General features: G+C 46.2%; 1 long non-coding RNA gene across 1 annotated transcript; it reads right to left on the minus strand.

The window, feature by feature from the left end:
- Nucleotides 1–6,516: 6,516 nt before the first annotated feature.
- Nucleotides 6,517–8,230, minus strand: LOC135374142 (uncharacterized). Its single transcript, XR_010416775.1, has 3 exons — nucleotides 8,151–8,230; nucleotides 7,618–7,702; nucleotides 6,517–6,539 (listed from the first exon to the last, which is right to left on the minus strand). It is a non-coding gene; the product is annotated as an uncharacterized LOC135374142 (long non-coding RNA).
- Nucleotides 8,231–12,400: the final 4,170 nt, after the last annotated feature.

A 12,400-nucleotide genomic window follows, 5' to 3' on the forward strand; every position in this document is an offset into this window, starting at 1 on the left:
TCTCTTTCTACCCCCCCCCCCCCGCCCCACACAGACACTGCATTTTTTTTCTTTGCGGAATAGCAAGCCGGCGTCCCGTTTGACTGACCTTTTTCCTTTGCGCTAATAAAAAATGTCCATCCCTCTCGTTATGTAGCGCCTTTCTGCCTTCAGGGGATGAGCAAATGAAGTTACATGTGTTGCACGGTCCTATACATCTTATGCACAAAAGTAAGGCACCACGATAGACGACGATTAATCATGTTACACGAGAGTGACGTAGCTAGAACGGGGAGGCTTGAGGTCGTACCCGATGTCGTACCCTTGGTAGCACATTTCGAAAGGGTACGATGAAGATGATGCCCCAACATAAAGTTCCCGTAGTACCTCTCCCGAAACATTTTTATGTCTACGCTACAGTTACAACACGGAAAGGCAAAATCGGGTATGCATGGTTACGTTTAATAGCTTGGAGGGAATGTACTGTTTTGCATACAACATGTCATTCTGGCGGTTGTCTCCGCTCAAGTTCGCCGCTGGTGGCCAGCTATGCACAAGCTGCCACTACATCCGCCCTTGGCCGCTGTCTTGGGATCCTGAAACAGTATAAGAAAGCACATGTTATGTGGCTTTGTAAAGACATGCGTTACTTGGTACTGGTTTGAAAAAAAAAATCCCAACTGAGAAAGAAGAAAATCATGTGAACCGCGGTAAGAAGATTTTAAGAGAAGCGCCTCTAGGGCGACAACTGCAGATATTTCGAATAGAGTCTATTTCTTCTCGGCACCGTCCTCATCATCGGCATGATACTTAAAGGATTGAGAACGACGCGTTGTGTGAATTGTGACGAATTGTGAACGGCATAGGCATATTGTAGGTCAACAGCATGGTGGACAGGAAAAACCCATGCAATCTTTTACTGCAGCGCTGAACAAACTGCGTCCGTGGGGCGCTTTAGTTGGGTTATGGAAGTGGATTATGTGAATCAGGGAGCTTTGGTGAGTCGAACGGTTTTGTTGCTATCCAAGAAGAGGACTTCATTCTCATTGAGTCCTCCTTCATATTGGTTCCCCGCGACACAATTTGAGCAAAAACTATGCACTAAAACTGGCCGTTTTCATACCAGAGCTGGCTCGCGGATGGTTTCAGAAAAAACTATTCAATGAAACTGACTCTTCCACAGTGAGCATTTGTAGAGGAGATGGTGTCCCTCTAAACGAGTCCTGACCGGGATGATGGAATGTTCCAGGGAGCAGACATGCGTGACCTTACGCTAGAGCGGGGCTATCTCTAGAGCGCCAGCGGCCCTGGAGTCCCTGGAGTGGAGCAGCCCCGTGGAGTCCCATCGTCGTCGTCCACGGGCAACCGCACATTCCCTAGACAGCCACACAAAATCTTCCCTTGACTACCACCTTCCACCGAGTTAGTCACGTGCCGTGGTTTTTGTTTCTCTTTTTTTTTCTTTTGAATGCGACAGCATTTCTTTAACGGACTTTTGTGGTTTCGGTTTCCGCACCGCGTCACATAGCTTCCCTTTCCGTTGTTTTGTTTATCGAGGAAATGTTGCACCAGCCTCATATGCATAGGTTGAGCTTTTAATTAGCTCTGTTTCCTTCAGAATGCATTAGGGGATAACTTCACCGTTTGTCTTAGCTAAGCGGAGCACCACACTTCATAAGTTGACTGCGGTTCCATCCTGAACTTTCACACCTGCACTGTGAAGGTTCACCTCGTCTTAGCATACGTGTTAGTAGCCGCATAGGCGCCGCGGGGGCTTCGGGGCTTTCCTCCCCCCGAAATTGTTCTTGGGGACAGGCCCCCCCAGTGGCCAAACTTGACGCTCTGTATCACACAACTGCACTACAGAGAGGAAAGCGTACGTCGCCAAAGGAAACACCAACCCGGTCTAACGCAACAAAATCTTTATTATGTTTTAAAACAAATCTCCACTTCCTGTCATATTGGATCTCCAAAGGAACAGTCCCTTTCCGCCTTTCTTTACGTGTCACTGCTAGCACTCTTGCTCGCATTCCGTCAAGACCAGAAAGAAATCAAAAATGAAGGGCGATCAATGGAATTCGCGCAATAGAGATGCGTAGCACTAGTTCCGTCCCGTTTTGCGCTTTTACCATGATCCCGTTCTGCGCGGAATGACATACACACAGTACAACCCAACGCACCGCTAAGCCTACTACGGAACGCGCGACACGTGTTCGGCCTTGCCCGGGAGAGAAGCGCGTCTGCCGACGGCCGCTCGCCAAATGCGCAAGGCCGCAGAAATCCGGACATCGAGAGGAGCGACTTGGATGTTTCAACCTCCGTGCGCCCGTTGCATTCCCTTGCGTATAACCGTAAGGCAGTTTATGCGGTGCTTTGAGATATCATGGTCACTGTGCCCTGTAGGGTTGAACTTGAAGTGCCACGTAAAGACTTTACCCCTGTGCTGTGTTATTATTTCAGGGTAAGTCTCACTTCGTTCAATATTTCGTTATGAACTCGCTAGTGTACCCGGGTCATATATAAAGGGGCTGCACTGCCACTAGCATTTTCACCGTGCCACTACCGTGTTTAAAATTTTTCCCTGGACTTTTTCGTGGCCTACAACTCACGCGAAGTAAGCCCGGTTGTGGTGTTTGACTTCTTAACTGAGCGGTCTGCCTCCCTGGTAGCCGACTTTGATAGTGTGAATATTGCGCAGCGTACATTTTTCTACGTTTTCATGTTCATTAAGTGTGTCATCCATGTCGCCGAACAGAAAGTCGTTTACTGTTCTTTAGTGGCAGGGGTCCACTGCCCGAGGCGTTTTTTCTGTTTTTTTTATGAATCGCCACAACATGGTGTCATTAGATATGGCGCTCTCGAGCACAACTCAGCTACACGAAGTCCACATGATGTGGTGTAACCAGGCATTGTTTGGTCTTACATGTGGCAGAAGTCGCACGCTGATGGAATGATATCCGATTAAGAAGCGTGCACCTCCTGGTGAAGACGGGGGCGGTGCTTTCGCCAGCACGGAAGCTTCGACCTATAGGCTTCGCACCACCGAGGATAGCAGCAGCTCTTCAGGCGGTACCAGCGGCATGGCCGAGCGGGTTAAGGCTGGTTAAGGCGTCCCGCTCGTTGCTGATAGCCAAGGTCGTGCTGAAGACTGGGAGGCGGTAGGTTTGAATCCTACTACTGGCTGTGCTGTCTGAGGTTTTCCCTGGTTTTCCGAATACTTTCCAGACGAATGTTGGCACAGTTCCCCCTGAAGTCGGCCCAAGACACAAACCCCCTGTCCCCACCTTCCTGCTGTCCTCTCTCCATCTGTTCATGCCTGTACACAACTCATAGCCACAGTTGCTTCGCGGCGCTATCACGGAATTAAACACATATATATATATATATATATATATATATATATGTATAATTAAAGACAATCACCTGCGATGCGCTCTCATTCGTGTGCCCGGCCTGCGTCATTCTGGCTTAGCTGCAGAAAGAAACTTGCTGCAAAAACTTGGTCAAGTAGGCTGCGAAACCATGCCTAACATTGCCGTATCAGTATCGTACACACCTTTCCGAGTGCGATAGTCAGTTTAAGAATCCCGTTGAGTTCCAAACTGAATGCGGCGGTTGTTCAGGACTGCAGCGCCTTACGTTGTTTGATGTCACAGAGCTCTGATAATGGGTTGGACGAGCGTGCAAGGTCGTGCAATGATTTGCTGCTGTTTTACTTACCAGACATACGTTGCCATCAGGACGCTTGGCAATGTTGTAAGGATACTTATAGCAGTAAAAGTGGCAGCCGAAAGGTCCCCTGACGATCTGCGTGCAAGTGAATAACGGTTACTTGTGACACCAGGGTTGAAAAAAAATTCATATATTTTCAAAAATATCCTCTTCAGTGGGCATTCTGGATAAAACCCGGATATTTCTGGATATTTTCGGAGAATATATACGAGGCTAGAAATGTGACACAGAGTAAAAACAAATGTGCTTTGCTGTTCTTGATTTCAGGTGACCTCTGATAGTTTCGGTTTACGGAACTGCCTGTCCCAGCAACATTGTATCAGTTTCTATTATTTTCCGAAAAGTGGAGTTCCGTGCACGCGCGGTTGAATGGTGTGGATTCTACACGCCTCGATTAGCTGTCCAGTTTCGGCGCACTTTAGTTACAGTGCCTCCAGGAAGCGGAGGAAAGTCTCTCCCTGAATGGGCAGAAGTAGAAGAAAGCGGGAAAAAGTGTAATCTGAAAAGTTATAACTTAAAAAAGTTAAGTTAAAAAATTACAAAGTTAAAAAAAATTAAAGCTAATGTTGCCCGTACCTGGGCTTTTAGCTGCCCTTGCGCCATAAAACCTTCAATTACACACACACACCTGGGCTTTTGCAAACAGCCAACACTACAAGAAAATAAACCGGGAGTTTTCAGTGTGACGTTGAATTCATTGTTGAATTGAATTGTCTTGAATTGTCTTTCACATCACATCTGGAGAAAATACCTAAAAAATCCGGATAGAATTGTGTGGATAAAATCCAAAAAATCCACCGGATAAAATCCATGTGGACTAAATCCAAACAACCCTGCTTGTGAGGTATCATAATAGACGGTGATCTGTAGAAAGAGATGCTGGGGGATACATTTATTAGAACAGTTAGAGAGAGAGAGAGAGAAAAAAAGGAGGAGAAATGCTTGGATGTGACATACCAGTTTGGGATAGCGTGTAGAAGATATAAGGCGGAACTATGTCTAGTACGTCTTTATTCCCTACATTTTGCGTTTCCGACCACTGCGCCTTTAGTGTTTAGAGCATAGGATGTCAGGCATGTATCCGAGCAAACACACAATTTTGCTGTTAACTAACGTTCACCGTGAATCTGTTGGCTGCCCACGTGAAGGACACGTTAGAAGAACCGGATACGCTTTTGGATCCCTCAAAGGGTATTACGATGCATCGTAGGTCGTTTCTCAAACCCTCGGAACGTCCGACTGGCAATCGTGGAAAGCGGGTCAGCCGGAGTAGTAAACCTTTGCTACCCACTTAGGAGAAGGCTATGTTTGAAAGTGAAAGTTTTCCGTATCAGCTCACGCTCACGAGGAAACCTTGACGTCAGTTTCGAATTCTGTGATTGGTGAAGGAGGTTTGACCTTTCCGTTAAAATGGGACGCTTCTTGACCACTGAGGTTGATTCTCGGTTGCCGACGTGCCACCATATGTTGTAAATAAATGTAGATAGTTGTTTATCTGTTGACTTCGCCTGCGAGGTCGTTCTTCAAGCAAGGTGTCGCATTTCGCACGTCGAATACCTCATCATCGCTAGGCCCACCACGAGGAGAGACTTAACTATGCGACATGAATATAACCGTGGCAACCGTGCCCTTCCATTCTTTCTTTGTTGTTTCTTTGTTTGTTCTGGCTTTTATTTGAAATGACAGGCGGTTTGTCTCGCCCCTTTACGTCTCTCGTGCGTCGTTTACGACTTAGCGTCGCATTCACCCCAGCACTCCGGTATAGGCTGGGTCACAGCAACACGGCGCTGTGTACAACTTGTGGTTTCCCGGCAACAATCCGACACATTCTAGAAGACTGCAGCCAGTACGTACGCGAGCGACGGGCCTTTAAATGTCAACTTGAAATGCTGGATCAGAGGCCATTCAACATCTGCAAAGTTCTAGGCCCATGGAGTAACCCTGGACATCAGTGCCGTGCACTTGGCGCTTTTCTTTCCTTTCTGAGGGCCACCGGCCTCCTTCACGAAATGTAGGGATTTCCTTCCCTCGTCATCCTTTCATGTGAACCTTTTTGGAATGGGGTAGGGTCCTGCACTCAACGCAGGGAAACATCCCACATCATCATCATCATCCATTCATCTACGTTGTTGTTGTTAATAAACCTGTACCCCCCTTTGGGACTGTATCAACTTCGTGGCATTCGAAGTAAATCTTTGCCGGAGTGAAGTACAAATCTGACTTTTCTCTGCACGCGCGGCTTCCTGCATATAAGACTCTCTCTGCAGAATCTCTCATCGGCCGTTCCCAGAATTTTGGAGTGCAGGTCCTTATAACTGTGACCAACTGCTCCGTGTATTTTCCGGAACAAACAACAAAGTAATGATAGTAACACATGATTTGCTTGTAGTGGCGAGGTCGGAATTCTGTTTTTTTTTTCTTTCTTCGAATTCCCTGTTCTTGGCCTAACAGATATATGATCGATGCATCGCACAGCCCAGCGTAAACGCGCCTGTGATGAATAAGGACGCACATAATTTGCTTTCTCATTGCGTTCTATACCTGAGCACAAGGGCCTTTCCTCTCTCTCTCTCTCTCTCTCTCTCTCTCTCTCTCGTTTTTCCCTTTTAGTTGATAGAAGCAACCTATACCAATATATAGAAGTAACCTATATGCGCAAAATTTATGTAATCTCAAAAATCTATTCTTAATTTATTGTGCTCACGTGCACGGTTCCCTCTCGTGTTGTGCGTTTGTGTTTGTCCAGTGAAAATAACGTGCATCATACGTTTCAGTACTTACATACAGGTAATCGTGTCCGTGTCGGCAGGGCATCCAGGTTTTAAGTGCTGCAGAATAAATTAAAAATAACAGTCACAACTCCCATCTACGCTATTGTTCCTGCGAACAAAACTGCTTGACCTTCTATTTGCGCTTTCAGTGCTAGAGATGAAAAAAATAAACCATTTATTGTGCCTATAGTGTCATTTTTAGTGCCTAAATCTGGTTTTTACTGCATTTTGTAATCGCCTAAAACAAGGTGTTTTTGTGCCTGAAAATCGCGGCTATAATGGTGACGAATGCACCGTGGACGTTGTGTACTAGTGGGGTAGAGAAAGAGAAGGCATACCGAAGCGTCTCTACCGCCTGTGTCTTATCTTCCGGCACCCCAGTGTGTGAACCCCGCGGATGAACCCGTAATTAGCAGCCGGATAGATGGGCGAAAGAACGTATTGGCATGCTGCTCCGTGCAAGAAATATGTTAACCCGAAGCTAATGAATCGCTCGAAAAAATTACGAAGTGCCGAAGCGTTTCTTTCTTTTTTTCTTCTCACTATTTTTCTCTGAAGGGCCCAGTTGGTCAAATTAAGTTTTCGAAAGCGTCCAAAGTAAAATTTAAGAGGTATGAGCTTTATTTAATTAATCAGCGTATGCAAATGAGGAGCTCACAGCGCCATTCTTGCTCAGGAGTCCCTTTGTCCGCCAGTCTTGCTGAGTCTTGCTCAGCCGAATGCTGACCAAGAAGAAAAGCTTTCCCATAGTGCCAATTGTTCAGCCGGGCTACGTTCGTGACACATCCGGTATATTAATAGTAGGATGTGCTTTTAAGCCGCGGTGTGGTTGGTGTTCGGTTTTCTTTTTCGCCCATTGAATACCACCTGATTGCTCGTGTTAAGACATCCCTCCTTCTGCAAGAAGAAGTTTTGCGGTTTAGGGCGCCTTTAATGATGTAGTTCTTGAGCAGATATTTAGCATTTAGTATGCCTGCGAAATACCTCAATGACATACATAATGCATTTTTCTTTTTTTTTTTTGTCACGGCTTCGTCTATTCGTAGAAAAGACAATAGGTACGAGGTTAGTCCCATTGCACAGTTGGATCTTTGTCTTGACACTACAACAATCTGAGCAAGGGATGTACACGTACGTCTTGTCTTGGCCAACTCTTGGAACTTTGCGTTACTATAACATACTCCGTCATAGCACCTGCCCATAGCAGCATTGGCAAAAATCTAGAAAAAAATAAGAGTGATAAACTCATTGATCAGTGAAATCAATGATAATTACGCAATTACATTGCACATTGCGGGATATGTAAGGTGAAATACAAAAGTCACATGGCATACACAGCAAGATACGCAAGTTTTGTCTCACATGGCCGTATGATTTCGTACCATGTTTAAATACTCTCCAACGCGATTGCAAATTCTGTGTGTATGAAACACTATCAGGCGCACATTTGAGAATGCACGAATTTCTCTCAAGCCGGGTAATCCGCTATAAACGATGTCCGATCCCGAACCTTAACAAACAGTGAAAATTAAAAAGGAAATTGAAGTCGCCTAAACTTTACGTCTAAATCTACACTGCTCAAACGAAACTACACAGTGACGAAGTTGTTTTCTCTCGTATTTAATCAATGCGAAAATGTGTCAATTAATCGGAATAAAACATACGTACAAGGCATGGCTCTTTGTCCCACTCATTACGATAGCACGAATCCGGGTTTTCTGGATAGCACCTGTGTCTGCAGGCAAGCAAGGATCCGTTGTACTGTAAAAGAGAAGACTGACTGGCACATGTCTCGGGCAATCCGAAATCTCTCCCGTTTATTTTATTTTTTCCCAATATCAACACATATACATATATGCCACGGTATATGAGCCATGCAGTGCGCCCTTATGGTCCTCATACATATGTTGTAAGACAAGCAGCATCTTATCATACCATAGCACAATGCAGCATATTGTGTAATGTGTTCACCCACGAGGTAGTGTGGATGTTTCTGTGAAGCATATGAAGTTTAGAGCTAGATGAGTATTGACTTTTGACGACACTTGGATCACTTGCGCCTGTGGTGGTGGACATACTGGAGGAACTAAGCCGTCTTGAGATCAGCGGGCACTCTGTCTACTTCCAGTGGGTTCCTGCCCACTGCGGCATCCGCGGCAATGAAGAGGCTGACGAGGCTGCAGCAGCTGCGTATCATTCCCGATCAAGCGTGCGGATTACCCTCCCCAAAGGCGACAGGCGAACCTTCCTAAATGATGTGGTGAGGCCTCTCGCACATGCGCAATGATCTCGAGACGTTCCATCAAGAGTTCTCATGCGTGAAGTGGACCCTGACCTTGGCTTCACCATGCCTTCTCGTGTGCCTCGCCATTTTGCGTCGCTGATACACAGGCTTCGTCTTGGGGTTGCATTCACCCCCCCCCCCCCCCCATTTTAAGCATCTGATCGGCCGCTCTGACTCGATGCTCTGCTCTCGCTGTGCTGTTTTGCCGGATACCAAGCATGTGCTCCTCGACTGCCATCTATACACCTCCCAAAGAGCAGCTCTACAGTGTCGCCTGCAGTCGATCACGGCCGCACCATTCACATTGGCAACCATTCTCGACCCTTGGTCTAACCAGACTGACCATCGTCAAGTTCTTGAGTATTTCAAGATTTTTCTCCGGGACACTGGTCTCCTATCTACCCTATGATCTGCCTGCGTACCTGTGTGCTGTTGTGTGTTTTTGTGTGCTGTGGTTTTGCCTACTGTCCTGATGTCTTACTGGCTCCACTGACTATCCCTATTAACCATCGTTCATCACCTCATCATCAGGACATATCCCATCCTGCCCCATTGTGCCTTGGGGTAGTGGGCCGCACCTTACGTGGCGAATTTCCCCATTTATTATCATTAACTTTTTTGTTGTTGTTGTTGTTTTGACGACATTTTTTGAAGTCATCCAAGAAAGAACAGCTGTCTGAGTCAAGGTCAATTTATTTTCATTCGCCTTGCAATGGTACAGTTCCTGCTTCTGGAATAAGTAAACCTGCAATAAGCAAAGAGCACAAGGGCTACAATATTTAAAAAAACAAAGAGGATGGTTAAGACTCGTATAACGCGAAATTCAGCGGAAGCTCTGTAAAGATGGTAAAATGGGGCCACTTGAAAGTGTGTAGACAAATTTATTTAAGCGTGATGAGTATATTGATTTGCGGTCGCTGCAATGGTTGGTGGGGCGACCCATCCTAGTGGTGGCAAGAGGCCCCACACAGGGTTTTAAAGAGCGTGAATGGGTTCTCGCCTTTTGGGGCTCTTATCGTGCACACTTTTGGCTACATATACTAAAAATCCGGTGATAGCACCGATAGCAGGTGTAAACCGCTACGGTGTACCTTCCTTTACATTCTTTCGTACCTTCTTCCACGAGGCATGCTTCAAAACTTTTACTAAAAACATAGCTTGCGTGTCTTTCCCCGCTGTCCCCCCTTTCCTTCTTTTTCAATCACAATTAAACATACCCCCCCTCCTCACCCCACGGTGTCTTCGTCGTTTTTCGTTCACGCGGTTCCTGTGATAATATCTTCCCCTTGTCGTCGTTTTTGTGGGGTCACGCGAATGCCGACAACGCCGACGCGATCTAGGAAAACCCTCGCTATACAGCTGACGCTGTAAAACTGGCCTTACCGTACGTGGATACATGGACATGGTGTCATATGGAGGTGTCATGTCACCATGGTGTCATGGTGTCTGATGGGTTTGCATGGGGTGGTGTGCGCGATTCTACGCATTTTATTTTTGATCTCGTAAAGGCCAACCTCCATGGCGCGAATTTTTTGAAGCGAAGACTTTCCGCAACTTTCTTCAACTTTGCAACTTTCCGACATTTTGCCGCCAATTGTTCGCCGGCTTCCGGAATCGCGGATGCTGGGCGAAAATATCTGGCATGTGCAGGTCGCCGGCGAACGCTCACGTTTTTTTGACGCCCCGCGCAGGGCATCCGACGCTGAGCGGAGTTCGCAGCCTTTTCGCTGTACATTCGTCTAATGGAGGCTGGCTTGGATAGCGGGACCTCTTGCGTTGCGGCTTACATGTGACCAATAGAGTGTTGTGCCCCTTTTGCGCTTCCTACAAACGACAAAACCAAACATGTGGGAAGGTATAGCGGTCCGTTTTTGATTACTCGTATATAATGAGTGTGAGGAAGATCACCGATCGCAATCATCCCCTTCGCTCTGACCATCGCGCGAGACCGCGCCCAATTCATTCTGGTCTCGGCCTCCACCCTTCCCGGCTGCTATTAAAAACCCTACCTCCATTGGCTACACCTGTCTCGGTTTTCTGCCTAAGATGAGAAAATGTATCGTTTCCAGGTTGCTGCCACTGCTCCACGTTCAATGTACCCAGAATTGCCCTGCGTGGATGATTAAACCAACGACGTCGCCTACAGCGGAAGCGGAAGTGCACACACGTTTTAGTGCGAAGCCGGCAGGTAACTTGGGCTGCTTGCCCTTCTGATATACTGGTTCTGAATTTAGAGGTTGCAGCGTAGAGTAATTCCGAATGCCGAGGATGACACACGCCTGCAACATTGCGACATCAGTGCAGTGGCATAACAACTAATGAGTGCCCCCTCCCCCCAAAGTGTGCGAGGGGGACCCCTCCACCCCCGTGTAAAGGCCTCATAAAACACCTCCTGAAATACTTTTTCTGACTAGGCCACTGTATCATTATGAAATAATTGTAGTTTTTGCCCACGATTTGATGAATATGTCTGCTTAGACAGGGTGTTTCACCTAAAGTGATAAAGAATTATAACTGGCGATGCACTCGCCAGGAGGATTGTGGGACCTTCGGCAATTACCTTCTGGGAACTATTGCTTCTATATAGGAAGGCTTTGGGCAGTTTTTATTTGCTGTAAATTTATTTTTTCCATTGAACTTTGAAAATTGCCAAGCGTACCTCACTTTTTTTCACAGAAATATGAAGTTTACCACGGATAACCACAGGCCCAACAAAACCTATGCACAGTATCCCAACAGAAATGGTGAGTAGTAGTAGTAGTAGTTTCCGCTAGTAGTAGAAGTAGTCCGCTAGAAGTAGTCAAATTTCCGCTCTCAGCCCCGCCTGTTCGATTTTCACGAAGAAGCGCGCGCTAAATGTGCGTCTACAGGAGGATGCGTCCCCGTTTTTTGCAGTCTTTGTGAAGAGACGGTTGTCGCCAGCATCAAGGTTAAACGAAGCAAGTAAAACAGTAAAAGAGAAGTAAAGCAAGAGGCGAGAACACTCCCTTCTCTCCCTCCATCTCCCGTGCGCTCTTCTTTGCCACAATCGAGCAGATGGGCCTAAAGCGGAAATTTTACTAATTTTTTTCTTCTATTTCTGTTGCGATACTGGCATAGTTTTTGTTGGGTCTGTAGTTATCCGTGGAGGGCTTCAAACTTCCGTAAAAAAGTAAGATTCGCTTGGCAATTTTCAAAGTTCAATTGAAAAAATCAATTTCTCGCGATTAGAAATTGTCCAAAGCCTCTATAATGGTGGAAAAAGTTTCCAGAAGGCAATTGCCGAAAGTCCCACAATCCTTCGGTGAGTACGTCGCCAGTTAGATTTTTTTATCACGTTAAGTGAAACACCCTGCATGAGCATAAAAATGTCTCATTGACGACACATGGCTTATGGTCGTCACCAGACACGAGCATATGTCGTTTTGTACAACGCCTCATTTATTATTTTTATTTCAGATGTAAATATGTTGTCGAAGGCAGTTTGTGGAGGAAAAGATATCCTTGGTCATGTGGCTGCTAGCTGGAACATGCTCCTCTTGCGTAAGCTGTTCAGAACGCACATACACAGTTTGCTCACCGAACCTGTTAGTAGGACGTCACTTGAATACCGGGAGAAAACAGTGTAACAGATACAAATATCATAAGACACATA

This window comes from Ornithodoros turicata, chromosome 1 (genome assembly GCF_037126465.1).
Source record: "Ornithodoros turicata isolate Travis chromosome 1, ASM3712646v1, whole genome shotgun sequence".
Taxonomy (NCBI): Eukaryota; Metazoa; Arthropoda; class Arachnida; order Ixodida; family Argasidae; genus Ornithodoros; species Ornithodoros turicata.